This window comes from Eutrigla gurnardus (assembly GCF_963514095.1).
Source record: "Eutrigla gurnardus genome assembly, chromosome: 2".
NCBI lineage: Eukaryota > Metazoa > Chordata > Actinopteri > Perciformes > Triglidae > Eutrigla > Eutrigla gurnardus.
This window is the reverse complement of record NC_139916.1, coordinates 12953911-12970181: the sequence shown is the minus strand read 5'-3', so window position 1 is coordinate 12970181 and position 16271 is coordinate 12953911. Positions and strand designations below refer to the sequence as shown.

The window sequence follows — 16271 nt, the reverse complement described above, 5'->3', positions numbered from 1 at the left end:
CATCTGATTCACTCTGCGCATGCTCAGTTTTTAGTCCCCATTCCACATGTGAGAAAGGTGCTCTTTGTGGCAGACACAGACAGGAAACGGGAATAAACTAATTTTGAGGTAAGAAAGTATTTAATTAACCCTTTTTTTTTGCGATAGCATCGTCTACTTTGTAGTTTAAATTATCAAACTTCATTCATGTTTATTGTGTTTCTGTGTAGATATACATGCAACTTGTTAGTGCTTGTTGGAGCCAATTGGATGTTTTTTGGTTTGTGTTTTGAAAGCTTAATAAAGATACTTTGGGTATTGGTATATGATGTCACATGTCTACTGGATTTACAGATGAGCAGGAGCAAGAGCTTTTAAAGCTCACAAATAACACAAAATTTTCGTTTTATTGATGGCGATGGACCACGTCACGCAATTAATTGATAAATAGGACATCGGTGTGCTAAAAAGGCAACCTATAGTCCTAAGAGATGAAATGTCAAACAGAGCCAACACGAATAACCAGGCCATAAATGATGAATTTAGATCATTTTATGTAAAACTATACACATCAGAAATAAAAGACCAGGACCCTCTCCCTTTCTTGAAGTCAGCTATAAAGAACTTCCCCCTCAAAAAAGCTCCAGGAATGGACGGTTTTCCCATAGAATTTTATACCACTTTCTGGGCAAAAATTGATTCCCTCTTCACGGAAGTGGTTAATTCAGTGCAAAAACATAAGAATCTTCCCGAAACAATGTATCAAGCGACTATATCTGTTATACCAAAACCAGGTAAGACCTGCGAATCACCTTCTGATTATAGGCCAATAAGTTTAATAAACTGTGATAAGAAGATCATAACTAAAATTCAGAATAATAGACTGGCACCGATCTTACCAAGCCTAATTCATTACGACCAAGCTGGTTTTATACATTATAGGGATCTAAGAACTAATACCAGAACATGCCTTTCTCTTACCCAATATGCAAAGAAATATAAAATAGATTTAACATTAATGGCAGAAGATGCGGAGAAGGCCTTCGATAGAATAGAATGGTCCTACCTGTTTAAGGTATTAGAGGTATACAACTTTCCAGTTAATTTTATAAATATGATTAAAAATCTGTATAAGGCACCTAAAGCACATGTATTCACAAATGGAATTCTATCAAAACCTTTCTCATTAACTGGAGGTACTGCCCAAGGCTGTCCGCTCTCACCATCATTGTTTGCAATGGCAATTGAACCCTTGGCTCAAAAAATTAGAGAGACAAAAGAAATAAGAGGTATCGAGATTGGTAAGAAACAGTATAAACTAAGCTTATTTGCAGATGATCTATTACTTTTTTTAAGCAATGCAATCACCTCAGTTCCTAATGAAAATAATCACAATATTTTCAGAGATCTCAGGTTATAAAATCAACATTGCAAAAATGGAGCTGTTGGCCCGTGTAAAAAGGACTTGGAGAAGTGTACACAATTTCAGATACAGAAAAAAAAAAATCAAATATCTTGGAACTTGACGACAAGACCCAATTGTACAAAGATAATTTTCTTCCACTTGTGAAAGACTTTAAAAAAGATGTTAGGAAGTGGCAAGACTTGAAGATTAATTTGATAGGAAGAATAAACCTCTTTAAGATAATATGGCTACCAAAATTCTTCATTAAATTTCAAACTATTCCTATAACGCCTCCTAAAACCTTCTTTAAAGAGGTAAATTCAATAATCTCTTCGTTCATTTGGTCAAATAAAGCAAGTAGATTGAAAAGAAAACTTTTGTATTATCCAAGAGCAGAAGGGGGTCTTAATCTCCCCAACCTAGAGTTCTATCAAGTAGCAGCCCAGGTATTCTATTTTGATCATATAAAACATGAGGACCCATGGATATACATAGAAAACAATCAATTACAGGGCAACAGTTTACTGTTAGCACTTTTTTCTAAGAACAAGGTTAAATCAACAAATTTTGTCATTAATAGTACATTAACAGCCTGGAACAAAATAAAATAAAAAATCTCCATCAATAAGGCTTCCCAGGCACATAGCGATATGGAATAATCCATCAATTAATATACAGGGCATGCCGTTATACTGGGAAATATGGATAAAAGGTGGAATTCAGAGGCTGTCAGATGTCATAAAATACAACACTGTGGTACCTTTCAGTGAATTAAAAAGTAACCTAAAAGATACAGAATTATTATTATTAAGAACAGGAGGGGTGGATGGAAGGAATTAGTCACTACAGTGCTAATGTTTTAGCTGTGAGCTGTAAGGTAAGCTAGTTCATGGCTAACCATGTCTGTGTTAGTTGTAGTAACCATGGGGGGAATTGTAACTTTTCACCCGTTGTGTTTGAGACTAAACTATGAATTTCTGTTTGTGTTGCAGAGATAACAGCTGCACCATTCAATAGCAGACACATGTAACTACATTGTCACACATTTTAACGCACTGGCTTAAAAGAGCTACAAACATACAGAGAGAAATCAAAAAGGTCACAACCATCCCCGGTCTCCCCTACAATAACACATCGAACACAGTAGTACATCTAACAACCAGCAGATGGCAGAACTCATGCAGAGTTTCATCCTCGTAACTGAGACTGAGCACCACAACCACACTAATAACAACTACTAATAACTGAAGTATGATTATTGCACCTGCATACATAAGCAGAAATTGCTCAGTTCCCTGTAAGGATGGTTGCTACCAATGCTACATTGCTGTAAGATTGCATATGCAGGAAAAATAAACATGCACTTAATTTTAAGTGATGGATAAAAAAATAACAGCCAACAAACATTGTGGACAAATGGATAAATATTGATGGGTATACTGGTTCAGTATAATTATGTCAGGTCTAGGAACAATAAGCAAACTATAACACATTGCTTGTGTCTCATACTTCAGGTCATATCAGACATAAGATAAGAGAGCCTCAGCAGGACTGCAGCAGGTTTACGGGAGCTCCCATGGTACAAAATCTCTTAGCTGTTCTCACCTGTCTGAGTGCCAGCCGAGCCGTGCAGAGGCAAGAGAGCCTCGGTCCAAGAGAGCAGGTCCCCCGGGGCACCAAACAGGTCAGGGATTTGCGTCATTCCCCATTGAAACCTGATTGAATGGCCAACTGGCTTTCTATGGTGATGTGCTAATCAGTAGTGCATTGATAATGAACAGACAGAAAGCGGTTCAGTGAACTAACAATGCAGGAGATTGGCAGTACGGGACAGAAAAGGTGCAAAATGTTCTGAACTGCAGGGTTGTGAAGAAGCCATTTATGCTTTTAAAATTAATGTTTTTAAAGTTGCCACAATATGATCCGCTAACATTTAATTGTTGTACGGGAGGACTTAAATGCAATTTATTGGATCTCTTTTCTCCAAAACCCTGCCACACCAACAGAAACTTAAATAAGGTGTTTTTTTAATGCAATAATGTATGCATGCTCTTTAAACACAGTGTAATTCTTTTTGTGTGCTTGAGGGGGGCAGTGCTGGCCTTATAATGTGTGTACTTCAATGCACCCCGGAAAGTACATTAGGTGACAGAGATTACAGACTGATTGTGTTCTTCCTTTAATGGATGTTCTGCTTTCTTGTTTGTTGCTATGTAATTTGTTGCCGGGGAATGTGCTGTTGCTTATGCAGCTCTCTCTCTCTCTCTCTCTCTCTCTCTCTCTCTCTCTCTCTCTCTCTCTCTCTCACCCCCCCCCCCCCCCTCCTTTTTGATTGTGTGTTTCCACTGCTGTGGTTTGGTTTCCTGGTGGCTTTGTTCCCACTGCTCTTGGAGGCCTACAAAGAATGCCTGAAGATGTCAGTCAAGCTCTGAACCAATTCAATTAGGTGGTTGAATGAAATCCGCAGGTGGAGAACAGTCCAGACGGCCAGACGGATAAAGGAGAGGATGTATTTGCTCTAATTAATCAAAGCTTTATTCAGTCTAGTTCCATTTCCAAGGCTTGCATAACTTCTACACCACAAACCTTCTGCCTTTTACCACGCCACCCTCTTCCGGGTTTAGGCGGTCCGTCCTGGTGCGGTTCCAAACCGGATCGTCATGCCTTCTGTCAGGGCGTTCTGTGCAGGTGCAAACTTTAGCACCTTGAGGGGCACCCTGAAGTCCCTGAGCGTCTGAGGTGACGACAGGCTTTCTACGCTTTCACCAAATGCTGATGCCTCAAGCAACTGTTATTGTCACCAAGTTCCTAAACATGTTGATGAGCAAGTGCTGTTGGGACAAAGAAGTGTCTCACTTAAGTGGAGGGATCTGGTCTACAGAACAGAAGTAGTATTTCTAAGATGGTCTTGTTGTGGAGATCTCCTTACATAACCCACAAAGATGCATACAGTTCCAAATGTGACAAGAGAAGGTTGTCTGAGGGAACAGTGTGACTTTGCTTTTGTCCTTGTAGACAAATAGGAGGCATTGTCTTCTCAGACGGACTGCGTAGAAAGTAACGAACCCACCCACTGTTCCATGAACAAGCTCCAAGGACAGCGGGGAGGCTTGTTTCTTTGTGAATATGTGTAGATGTTGTCGTTCAGATTGCTGTTGTGATTTCCGTTGACCATTGCAAATGTCTGGGTGCTGATCTGCGTCATTAAATCAAAGCTGCAAACATTGCAAAAAATGGGGCTGAACCTCGAGTTCTTCTAGAAGTCAAATATATCTTATGACTCTTTTACTAGGAAGTACTATAAAAGTAGTACAACAAAAAACAACAAAGAAAAAAAACAGACATTTTGTGCCTCCTGCTCGAGTTCCTAACAGTTTAAAAAATGTTTTCAACATTTAGTAAATCTTCCTTTCGTCCGTTCTCTGTTTTTACCACTCAGTGTCGACCAGACGATTCACATCCAGTGTAGGAGCAGGTTACCGACCGCCTGCTCTGCATGATCCAAACCATATCAGGATCACTGACATAATCGACAGGAGATTGACACAACCAGGTGCAGCAGTCTGTGAACGTCCACAGTCTGAAAACATATTTCACATTCACCATCACGTCACATTTCATACATTCATTCATCTTGACTTACAAATGTTGCAGGTTTTGAAGACATAAGTTCAGGTAGATCATGCACCAGGCCATCGCGTGTCGACAGAGCCGTCACACTTTCCATGACAGTATTGTGGTTGTTAGCCTTCTCTCTCAGGTGTAATGTGTGACTCATTGTCACTGTTTGAGCATGTGTGAATCTGTGGTTTTCCCAAATTAATCCTTTCTAAAAATAGAAGCTGAGCAATACATGTAGGAGAGCAACTGGGATAAGTAATCACTGTGGGGTTTAAAGCAAAGAAAGACAGAGAAAGTGCTCCCCCCCCCCCCCCCCCCCCCTTCTCTTCCACCATATGGGTTTCATGATATTGATTTGCCTTCTTGCAGTTTTATTCTAAATCCAGCCCGTCCAGTGAACATGTGTTTTTCTTTAGACCTCAGGGATCTCCATTAATGTATAGGACTCTTCTTTATCACTTACATAACACGCGTTATGTCGAGGATTCCCCCACAGGCACTGGGCTCTGACTGGCTTAGTTATGCACACAGTCTATCATGCTTCCATCCATTGAATCACGTTTATTGCATGATCATTTGCAATGTAGTCTGTGTGTGTGTGTGTGTGTGTGTGTGTCGGCTACATCGTCTGACACCTGCTTGAGCTCAACACCTTTCTGCAATCACCTCATCAACTCTCAGTTCAAGAACCCCAGCTCTCGTGTGGTGCTTGTTCAGATTGCCCTGCCTGTTCAGTGGTGTACTCTCACTCTCGGCTGCTTGCCGTAGGTTCTACAGTGATTCCTGTGTGTTTCCTCGTGCTACCTTGGACTAATGATCTCTCCTGCGCCCCAGGATTGCAGTGTGGGCTTCACACCCAGTCATCTACAAACTCAGCTCATTTCCCATGGCTGTTCCACCCTGCTCAACAGCCTGCCTGTCCCCCGGCTTCACCAGCGACCCTCATATCCTTCATAGTTTTTTTGGTTGTTTTTTTTTTACGATAGATCCATCTTACCTTCCACAACAACCTGCTATGTCTACCTCTGGGTCCAAAACTACAGCCCTTACATAAACGTGCTACTTTCACATAATACCAGTGACATTGCTGCTGGTCTTGCTTTTGTGGTGCCTCTTCTCATTCAATTCTCCCCAACTCTTGAGCCACGGCTAGCATTTGAATCTCCGGCCTCTTCTCATGCTAATGCAAGTATGCTAATCTCCCAAACCTCTAATCTGACACTGCCATCTTTACTGTTGCTGTGCAAACTGGGATTTTTGTGCTGGGAAACAAAGCAGTTTTTTTTGCATGTATCTGAGCTAATTTACATTTTTTCTCAGTAATCTAATATATAGAATGTAGGTCCATCTACTTAGCGTTGTCACAGAGACATAATGCATAATGTTATCTCAACTTTCAGGCATATAATATCACACTGAAACTAGCAACTGGCCAGCAAAACATTGATTTAACAGAAACATTATTTTATGGACACAATGTGCCGAAAAGCTTTAATGCCTCTCCCAGTCCAGGAGTTGTTTTCCTAAAGGAAGGTACATTAAAGATTGATCGATATCTCCACGGCATTAGAGAGGAGATTCCCTCTGAGATTACAACGTTGGGAGAAACAGACACTCGAACATTGGACATGGACCAGATGAAACCACATCAGGGTTGTGTCGTGGAGAGAAAGTAACACCATGCCGGCACCTCGTTTGAGGCCCACGTATCAAAGCGTTTCCTCGGCTGGAGCCAGCAGCACTTCTTTGACCTCTCTGAATAATTCAAGTACTTAATTCAACAGGGTGACCATCAAGGCTATCGTTCCCCTTTTATAACCGGGACTTACCAGTTAGTCACCATCTCACGGTCACTGAAACGTGTGACCAGTTTTAATCCTGACACTGCGTGTGGTAATCTCCTCACCGGATTATATTTTCTGATACGGTAGGTGGATGCGAGCCCAGTTTGAAAGGTGATGGATCTGTAAGGTTTGGCATCGAGGTAGGTCGCTGGCCTCTGCCAGGGAAACCAGTTGGACAGCGAAGGGGAGCATGGTATTTGTCATTGACAGGTCACCGAGCATGAAGCCGTTCCGTTCGATGCGTGTCCAGCCTGCTTTGAGTAGCTGTGGCACAATCCTGGGCCTCTGCCAGCTCCATTCCTCCCTCCACCTCACTGCCTCTACCTCACATCCTACCATTCAGGCTCATTAAGTGCCCTTTTGTTGAAGGATCACTTTGTTTATATTTAACCTCTGTCGCACTATCACTGCACTGTTGCAATTCTTTTTGGCACTGCCGGTTCATTTGGAATCCATATCTGTGTCTGTCTGGCATCTGACTCCCTTCACTGTCTCTCCACAGGCTTTCTGCCTCACATCTATTGGTTCCAAGAGCTTCTCTCCCTCTTGACAATACAATCACTCTTTTATCTATTTTTGTAAATGCAGGGACTAATTTCTCCCGGTGAAGTCTCCTGCTCACGTGTAGAACCTGAACATACATGGAGCGAATCCCTGCCTCAGTGTGTTCCCATCAATGTGGTGCATCTGATTAATCAGGCCCTTCTGTATGCCTGAGTGCCCTCAATTTGTGTACCCACATGTCATGCCTTGTCTGACACGGTGTGTGTGTGTGTGTGTGTGTGTGTGTGTGTGTGTGTGTGTGTGTGTGTGTGTGTGTGTGTGTGTGTGTGAAGAACACTCTGTTCCCTTCCTACCGGCCACGACAGAGTTGGACCCAGTGAATTTTAGTCTTCCACTGACTTGTTCAGGTTTGGGGTTTAACCTCTGGAGAAAACTAATTCATGATGAGAACACCGTCAATGTAGAAGAGGTCATTGTCATGGTGAATGTGTTTTTGCCTGTATGTATGTTTAACCTTGTTGACCTTTTGTTTAGCAACATATGTACAGTCATAACACTGACATGGTGGTTGTGTTTTGTGTTGCTTGAAGGTAGACGGGGCCTAAAAGGGGTTGTCCTTCGAGTACAACCAAGACAGGACAAAGATGTTTGAGCTTCTGGTAAAAGACCTCTCTGGAACTCACCCTCCATTAATCCACTTGTTTTTTTCCTCTCTTCCCGATCGCCACCCTGTGGGCTCATTCACTCTCATATCTCCCCTTTTGACCCTAACTATGTCTCGGGTTGTGGTTTTACTGGACCGTTCATGTTAGTGTTGTAAGTGTGTAAGTAAGCATAGGTACAGACTGTGAGGAACAGACCGGATAGCTGTCGATCCAAACATCTTCACAAGGAGTTAAAAAAGAGCCAGTCCTTTATTGCCCACTATATTGTTACACAATGCCAGCCGTCAGGTAAAACTCTTATCTGAATGCCAAATATTGTCCTGGCTCTGAGTAGAGATAAGTGAGGGTTGGACATTGTAGATGGATTTGGACATGACGTTGGTATGCCCTGTGTTAAGACTGATATAAATGCCATCCAAGGAAGTCCTCACATGGATAGACTCTTGGTCTGATTTAGAAATTACGGCTATGTGACCTTCTGTTAGTTTCAGCAGCATGCCCATGCATGTTACATCATAGCTGTAGCTGGGTAGATCTATACACTATGGCTTCTCATCCATCTGTCAATAACTGTATTTTGTGTTTGCAGCTTCAGATGGATACAGTTAGACTAAGAGATAAAGAGGTTGAATAATTAACAATAACAAGTTTCTTTTTCTCTTTTCGCTCAGATTTTCGATCTGATTTAGTCCCATATTTGAGCACACTTTGGTTCCCCCACAAAATGTGTTAATTCTTTGTTTAGAAAGGAGCTACAGAAATGTGTGATATGCTTGTACTTTGATTGTTATGCTTCTGGGCTATCCATGATGTCAATTTTGCCAGAAAATCTTTCTTTTTTTTTTTTGCTCAGCCAGTACTAGATAAAGGCAGCTTGTTTGAAACTCCAAAGCATCCATAATCTTTCTCTGTTGCTTGTTGTTCTGGATTACAATGACAAACAGCTGGATATAGTGTGCGTCTGCATTCTGCAACGCAGGTGTGTACTTGCTCTTACAGCAGTGTTAGGATAGAGAGGCTGCAGTAGTTTTCCACAGTACATCACCCAAACCCATCAGTTCAGCCTCTGGTTGATGTTATGTTGCAGGACTGAATGGAAATTGAGGGGTTCTATACAGCCGGGGAGACTTGCAGACTCTGAGAGACCAGAGCCAAATCATTTCTAGAAAATAAGTTGCAGTGGATTGCATGGAATGCTCGTTTAGGGATATGAAGTGCTTATTATAGTGGATCAATGTTGCTATTTTGGTTAAGATTGAGTACTGGATGTTCAGTTACACATCATCACATGCACACACAAGCACTGCAGTGCAGCGCTGTCTGTGGCACAGAAACACACTGCTCTACTGCCAACACTGCCCACACATCCCACGCCAACCTCCCACATAGACTGTAAACACACTATGCATTTCATCACAGACCTCTCTATAAATCTCCCCACTGTTCTCTCACTTGTTTTGCAGTAGAGCTTCCCAGTCCCTGCTGAAATACCACATGGGACTTCCACCAAAAGGCCACACTAAATGATGCCTCGTCCTACAGTTTGATAGCAACTAGAGGAATTATGTTGTGGAATCACAATTTTGCCTTACAATAAAATGATATGGAATAACATCCTTAAAAAATTGCTTCATGTGTTTGCTTTGAATGAATGTTATATGACATTACTGTGGGAGTATTTGACAAAAGGAGTTTACATTTTAGTAGGAAAAGGAAGTAACTTGCCAACATTGATTTGAGTTTGGGTTGACTTGCCACAAAAAGCATGTTCATTGAGGTCTATATGAACAAGATGTAATACCTATAAGTATTTCACAGGTGACAGATTATTTCCCATCCTAGTTACAGGGCTGTTTTTTGGTCCTTGTGCTGAGATTCTGAGTTCACATGCAAGCAGATTGAACAGCAGAGTCGAACCATCCAGCAGAGTTTCACAGTACTCAATAGCCCCAAGCATCGCTCAGTTCTGTCACAAAAACATTTTTTTACTAACTCTCAGATGAGTTTCCAAATATATATGCGACACAACGTGTCTGCACATGCTTGCTTGAATTTCTTTGTGCGTATACATGCACCTGCATTAGTAGGTCAGTCTGCAGTGCACCAAGCCTCAAAGTTGCTGTAACTGTACTCTGTTTCAGAGCCTTATGTTACCCTATTATGTTTTTGCACGTGTGTGGACATTTTCCAAGGATTAATATTCATCTAGGTAGATGTCAGCAGGGGCTGTGTGCCTTTGCAAGCTGAGATGATTTACAGTATTTGGTGTCCTGGATGAAGGTTGTCTTATCACAATGATCGCATTTCTTTTATATGATATCAGGTTTCCAACCATGGCTTCACCTTTCCTTCAGTCTATATTAGGCTGTACTTGTTCTTCCATCATGTACTCCTATTCGTCCTTGTTCCTTCATCTTTTCATTTAGTGTCCTGATCAAACCTCATCCAGTTTTCTTCTCATATTTTCCCTTTTTTCTTCATATTCTGAAATGCCTGGCACTTTTCCTTTTAAAGAAACGGTGTGTAGGATTTAGTGGCATATATGAGGTGAGGTTGCAGATTGAAGTTCAACTGAACACCCCTCTGCTCACACCAGCCTTTTGAAGAACGCCGGAGAACTATGACCTTGAGTTAACGTAAAAACAAGACAGGCTCTCTCTAGAGTCATTGTTTGGTTTGTCTGTTCTATAGAGAAATAAATGGCTCATTCTAAGGTAACGAAAACACAACAATTGTTAGTTTCAGCTGAATACACTCAAATGAAAGCATAGTTAAGAACGCCGATAGATCCCCCTAAATCCTACACAATGTTCCTTTAAAGACATAGTATAATAGATAAACATGGTTTGACGGTGTGCTGTGCTTTCTGGATAGGACATAGCTGCCTCCAAATTCTGTTTGGCTACTAATAAGTCAGTGTGGCGTGCCATTGTGCCTAGATTGTAATACTATACATGAGTGTTGTTAGAGGAACACCTGTTTATATTTGATGTGAGCAATGTGCCAAGATTCTAAAGGAAAGTCCCCCCCCACCCCACCCACCCACCCCAATCCCATCACCTCACATGGGGTGATGGACACCGAGAATTGACACCCGAGGTGATGAAATGTCAAGGATTTTCATACAGTATTAAAATATACATCCAGGCACACACACACACGCACACACGCACAAGCAAGCATTTTAGCCATTTTTGTTGCAGATATGACTTACTTACCCCCCTGCAGATCTTACTGATATTTAGACTCATCTCTATGTGGTTGTTTTAGGCTAATACTCTGTTAACAGCTCTAATATAATATTGTATGGAATGTTGGTCATTTGAGAACATTTGATACAAGTTAGAACTTCATCAGATGCAAAAATGGCTCTTTACCGGTATTGCATATTAAAAAACCCTCAAGATTGACAAATATATAAATATACAGCAAATATAACTAAGCAGTGAACACAAGTAGAGAGAGATTAGAGATCAACAATCTCTTTTTCTTTTTCAAGCAAAGTGTTTTTGGGAAAAATGCCAGTCTCAGAGGGAGAGCAAGATCTTCGAACCCCGGCTCCATCGGTCCACATGTCGAAGTGTCCTTGGACAAGATGTTGAACCCCAAATTGCCCCTGAAGGTTCTGCCATCAGTGTGTGAATGTGTCAGGATCCGATGGGCAGGTGGCACCTTGGCGCTTTGAGTGGTTGGAAAGACTAGAAAAGAGCTATATAAATGCAGGTCCATTTACCAAATTCCCGTTGGATGGAATTGCCGCTGCATTCAAAACAAACAGATTGGCCCCTGGTCCGTGCTCTTGTGTGTTATGTGTGTCCTGGCAGGCCTTCAACTGTCACAGCGCTGCATAGCCACCGATGGGGTGTTGAGTGTTGTTGAAATACAACTGTGTCAAGGTCCCTATCTATTGGATAAACCTAACACAGGCAATGCAGCCGTAAGGAGATTGACTAGGAGCTTGTGATACTGATATGTTGACAGGTATCACTTACTCACGCAATGTAACCCAACTCGAGGGTCCCTGCCAAATCTAGAGCGACCGTGTTTGTTATCGGGGCCCAACCTAAACCTGCCCATACTAGTAGTATCGGTTTCTACTTGAAAAACCGTAAAGAAGTCTATTTATCGCATAGCTGTGACATCACAACATTACGGAAATCCTCACGGCTTGTTTAAAGGCGCAGTTTCTGAATATTAAGAAAACTATTATCTGCATTGTTTCTGTTCCTGAAACTTTGATTGTTTCTCTATTTTAGTGGGAAATGTCACTCTGTCCCATTCTCAGTGGGGGGGGGGGCTGCCCTATCTATGAAGCTTCATAGAAACTGAACTCCAGAAGGACGGGGGTGAGCCAATGCCCTTTGACTTTCCTCAGCTGCAGAGGAGGAACGCAGGAAAACAGCCATCAAAATAGTCCCGCCCAGGCCTGTATGAGGAGAATGCCAGAACCAAACCAATGTAGGGAATGTGGGTAGTGTCTGTCTGGCGATCTACACAGAACAACACAACAACAAGGAATCCACAATATTTCGATACATTTTAGCTTGATGACAGATTCATTATTTATGTTGTGCCTTAAGTTGCCGTCAGTGAATAGTGAATCTCGCTCTAGCTATAAAATCACAGTGCATGAGGTGCATGATGTGCATTAGCCGTTGAACAGAACCTCATTGTGTCAATGGATTGAAGCCAGCTGAGTTCCTGTCTAATGGTTCAGTGTGGACAGTTTAAGCCTAAATCCAGGAGGTGTGTGACGTGCACGTCCTTGTTTTCTGTACAGTGTCACTGAGACTTACGGCTTTATAAGTACTCCCTTAATTCAATGACTCGCCGTCAAACAGTCCCCATTTACTGGCAGTGCTACTGGATTAACAGACACTAGGAAGACCTCCTCATACGGCCTATAAGAAAAGCCACCTCCTTTGCAAACGGATAACTATATGAAGACAGCTCCTGAAACGAGCCAGGCTATATCATCTGTGTTATTGACAGGCTATTAACAATATTGGTAATAGTGATAGTGCACCATTGTAACTCATCATATACCGGTATGTGAAAGAAAACAGGGTGAATGATTTACAAGGACATCGGGATATCTTTGGGGCTTTCTCATTTAAAAGTTAAAGCCAATCACCTGGTGTACCTGTCGTTTCAACATGATCTCATTCTGTCTCCCCTTCTAATCATATCTCCCCTTCAATATCCGTTTAATCCCCCTTCGTCCTTTGTGGCACCAGGAAGAAACTAAAAATGTAAGACAGGAAACCGGTCCGGGATGGGTGCACGCGAGGGTGGGGATGACCTCACTATTGACACCCATTGCTCACACGTACACACATGCATTCGTATACATGGTTGTAACAAAGCCAGACAGTCATGCCCCTCCTCTTGCTCTCAAGTAGGTTAACCTTGTAAAGCGTGGATCTACAGGTATTACAGTATCTGTTACTCAGAAATAAACAAAACAACTTTGTATTTGAAGACCGAAGTAAGAGTTTGAGCCAGAGATAATTTAGATTGTTCTGAACAGTTTACCCTTTGAGGGCAAGGGTGTTTTGACAAATTGTTTCCCTTCTGTGTGATCCCTGTGTTTGTCTCTTGCTTTTGACAAGGAGAAACTGTTTATTAATAGCGAGCTCGCAGCCTGAATTGCTTACGGCACGGGGTATTTTTAGTGGGGGCTTATGTGTTTGGTGATCCATGAGCATTTGGTTAGCAGGTTTATCTGGTATGATGTCATGTGGGGTGATCAGTCTGTAAAATTATTCAGCAAATCACCACACAGTTGTTTAGGTTCATTCTCCGTTGAACCTTCGCCAGGTGCCAGAAGAGCAGAGGTGGAGCTTTCTGCACACATGTTTATGTTATGTGATGTGTCTATGCTATGTTGTTTACGGGGCTGGGTAAATCTGTCCAGGTAAATCCAGACTCACCGCCACCTCCTTCAGATTATTTGTCCCGTCCTAAATCTTGAAGCTTAAGGCTCATGAAGTGGAAAAGGTCAACAGTGACTAGCAAAATAGCTGTCATGAAAATACTGAGCATACACATGAGTGTGTGTGTGTGTGTGTCTGTGTGTGTTATTTTGCCCTTCACATTCTCCTCTGATGCCTCTATCTACTGTAGACCTTGCATTGGTTTTATATCTTTATTCACTCAGCACCTCCATATTAGCCTCCTGCTCTAATGTCCGTGGCCACACCCCCTTCCTGCTGCACTCCTTTCACCTCCAACAACCCTTCTTCTTTAAACTAAATACATATCAGGTCACATTTCTAGGACGCCTGAATGTGCTTTAAAGCCCTCTGGAGCCGCCACAGCCTTGATTGAATGAAACATTGACCCACTTTAGCTCTGCTCAGTCCCCTCTGTTGCCCCGTTATTGTTGGTAGATGAATGCTCACAGATTTAGTTCGCTAAGTGAGCCCTTTGATCTCTGTAAATGTGTTGATCACGGTGAGAAAGGATGTTATCTGCAGGGCTTTGACTCTGCAGAGCACAGCAGAAGATCCTTCACAGTTAAAAGATGTTTAAGGTGAAATATAATGTAGTGAAGGTGACATGGTGGCTTCTGCTTAATGTGGAGTATGCACTGTTCCCTTTACAACAAGGAACATAAATCCATTTCTGCTCCTTTCTTTGGGGCTCTACAAATACAGATTCAAACCAGTGGTGGTGTCCTCAAGGGGCTGCTTCTACACACAAAACACATGCATGTGTACTAAATGTGAGCTTTTATATTTTGAATAGCTTATTATCAATGAAACAGCTTTGCAATAGTTTGTGCAAAGAACGAAAGAAGCAGTAAACATGTCTTAGTCGTTCATATCATTTCTATGGCAACAGGTACAGACAAGCATTGGATACCAGTAATTGGGTTGAACCTGAAATGGCTTTCCCTGCAAATGCGTTGGTCAGTTTGTCGTTGTTATTCGTGTGATGGAGATGTAATATTGACTTTTTCTGTCCCTCTTGTCCCTCTATATAGTTAATTACTGTATAGGGCTATAGGGATCCAGAATGATTTGAAGGATGTCAGATCACTAAAGCCAGGTCTAGTGTGTAGAATCAGTGATGTCATAACTCAGCCTGAAACTAAGCTTGTATCTTGGATGAAGAAGAGAGCCGATATAAACCAAGGACTTTGAGATCCATTTGTAAAGCTGTTTCCCTCGGTGTGCCTGGTTAGACGGATTACAATCGGTACTTTCCCCTTTTGTCAAGGCTGTAAACGCTCTGATCTTGTCAAGAGGTATTCTTCTAACTGCACCTGCTGTGGGGCTGGATTCAAACTTCATTGCTGGTTGCGTGTTTCTGTTTGCAACCTGCACATTCCTCATCAGCACTGTGAAAAGCCCCTGCTGACTTCCCCGTGCTGTCCACAGCTAGTTTCATCCAAGGTCATTGCTCTCACTTCCCTGTCTCTCCTTTTTCATTTCTGTTGCTCTCCAACACATGTATTTTCCACCGCATGCTTCGTAGCCACTTTCCAGCTGAGGCTTCAATTGCAGCAGTACTGCTGCGTGGTACGTTGGAAGCATTATTTTTCCATCAGCAAAAGCTGTGGATCATACCTAGTACCTCCTCGTCCACCTCGGAGTTAAAGCACAGCAGATCATTGCAAAGATATAGCAAAGTGAGCAGTGGATGAAGATTTAAGTTTTTCCCTCTCTGTGTGTTGTTAGCCGAGTCTATCCGTGCTGTGTTACGTAGTCGGGTCAGCTGTGTGCATGTTTGCGTGCTAAGGGTTAAATTAAGTGATTACAGGAAGTCAGAGGTGACAGAACAGTCTTTCCCTGCTGAGGCCAAGCAGGGCTTCTGACTGGTCCGTCCATTGAGGTTCTCATTGTGGTGTCCGTGCGAGGTTCCCAGCAGAGTCCTCAGTCAGAAAGAAAACTTAAGATGCAAAGTACGTGTGGTTAAGTTAAACTGTGGCTATTTCTCGTTTGTCGTGGCCTATTTTCCTCTTGTGTTCCTAGAGAAGGATTAGAAGAGATTAGCGCTGGGCTATCTGACTCTCCTCCTTCAACAACCAGCCTACTGTACACTGCACAGAAAATACATTGTGGTGTTTTAGGGCCCACAGACAACTGTTTTGTTAATACACCATGCACTCATCTGCGTCAGTGTTTTCCCAACAGCAGCTTGAAGATGGACTCACATAAGTGAGTGACTAACTTTAAGTATGCCCATTGCCAACGGTTATGTGCATTGACCCAGAAATTAGCTCTTCTGATCATATTTGATGTGTAT

The 16271-nt window shown here is 42.2% G+C and overlaps 1 long non-coding RNA gene across 1 annotated transcript in view; it reads left to right on the top strand.

Annotated features, from left to right (window-relative positions):
- LOC311025255 overlaps nucleotides 1-16271 on the top strand; it is a 131786-nt gene that overhangs the window by 43795 nt on the left and 71720 nt on the right. The gene's annotated exons all lie outside the window — the stretch shown is intronic.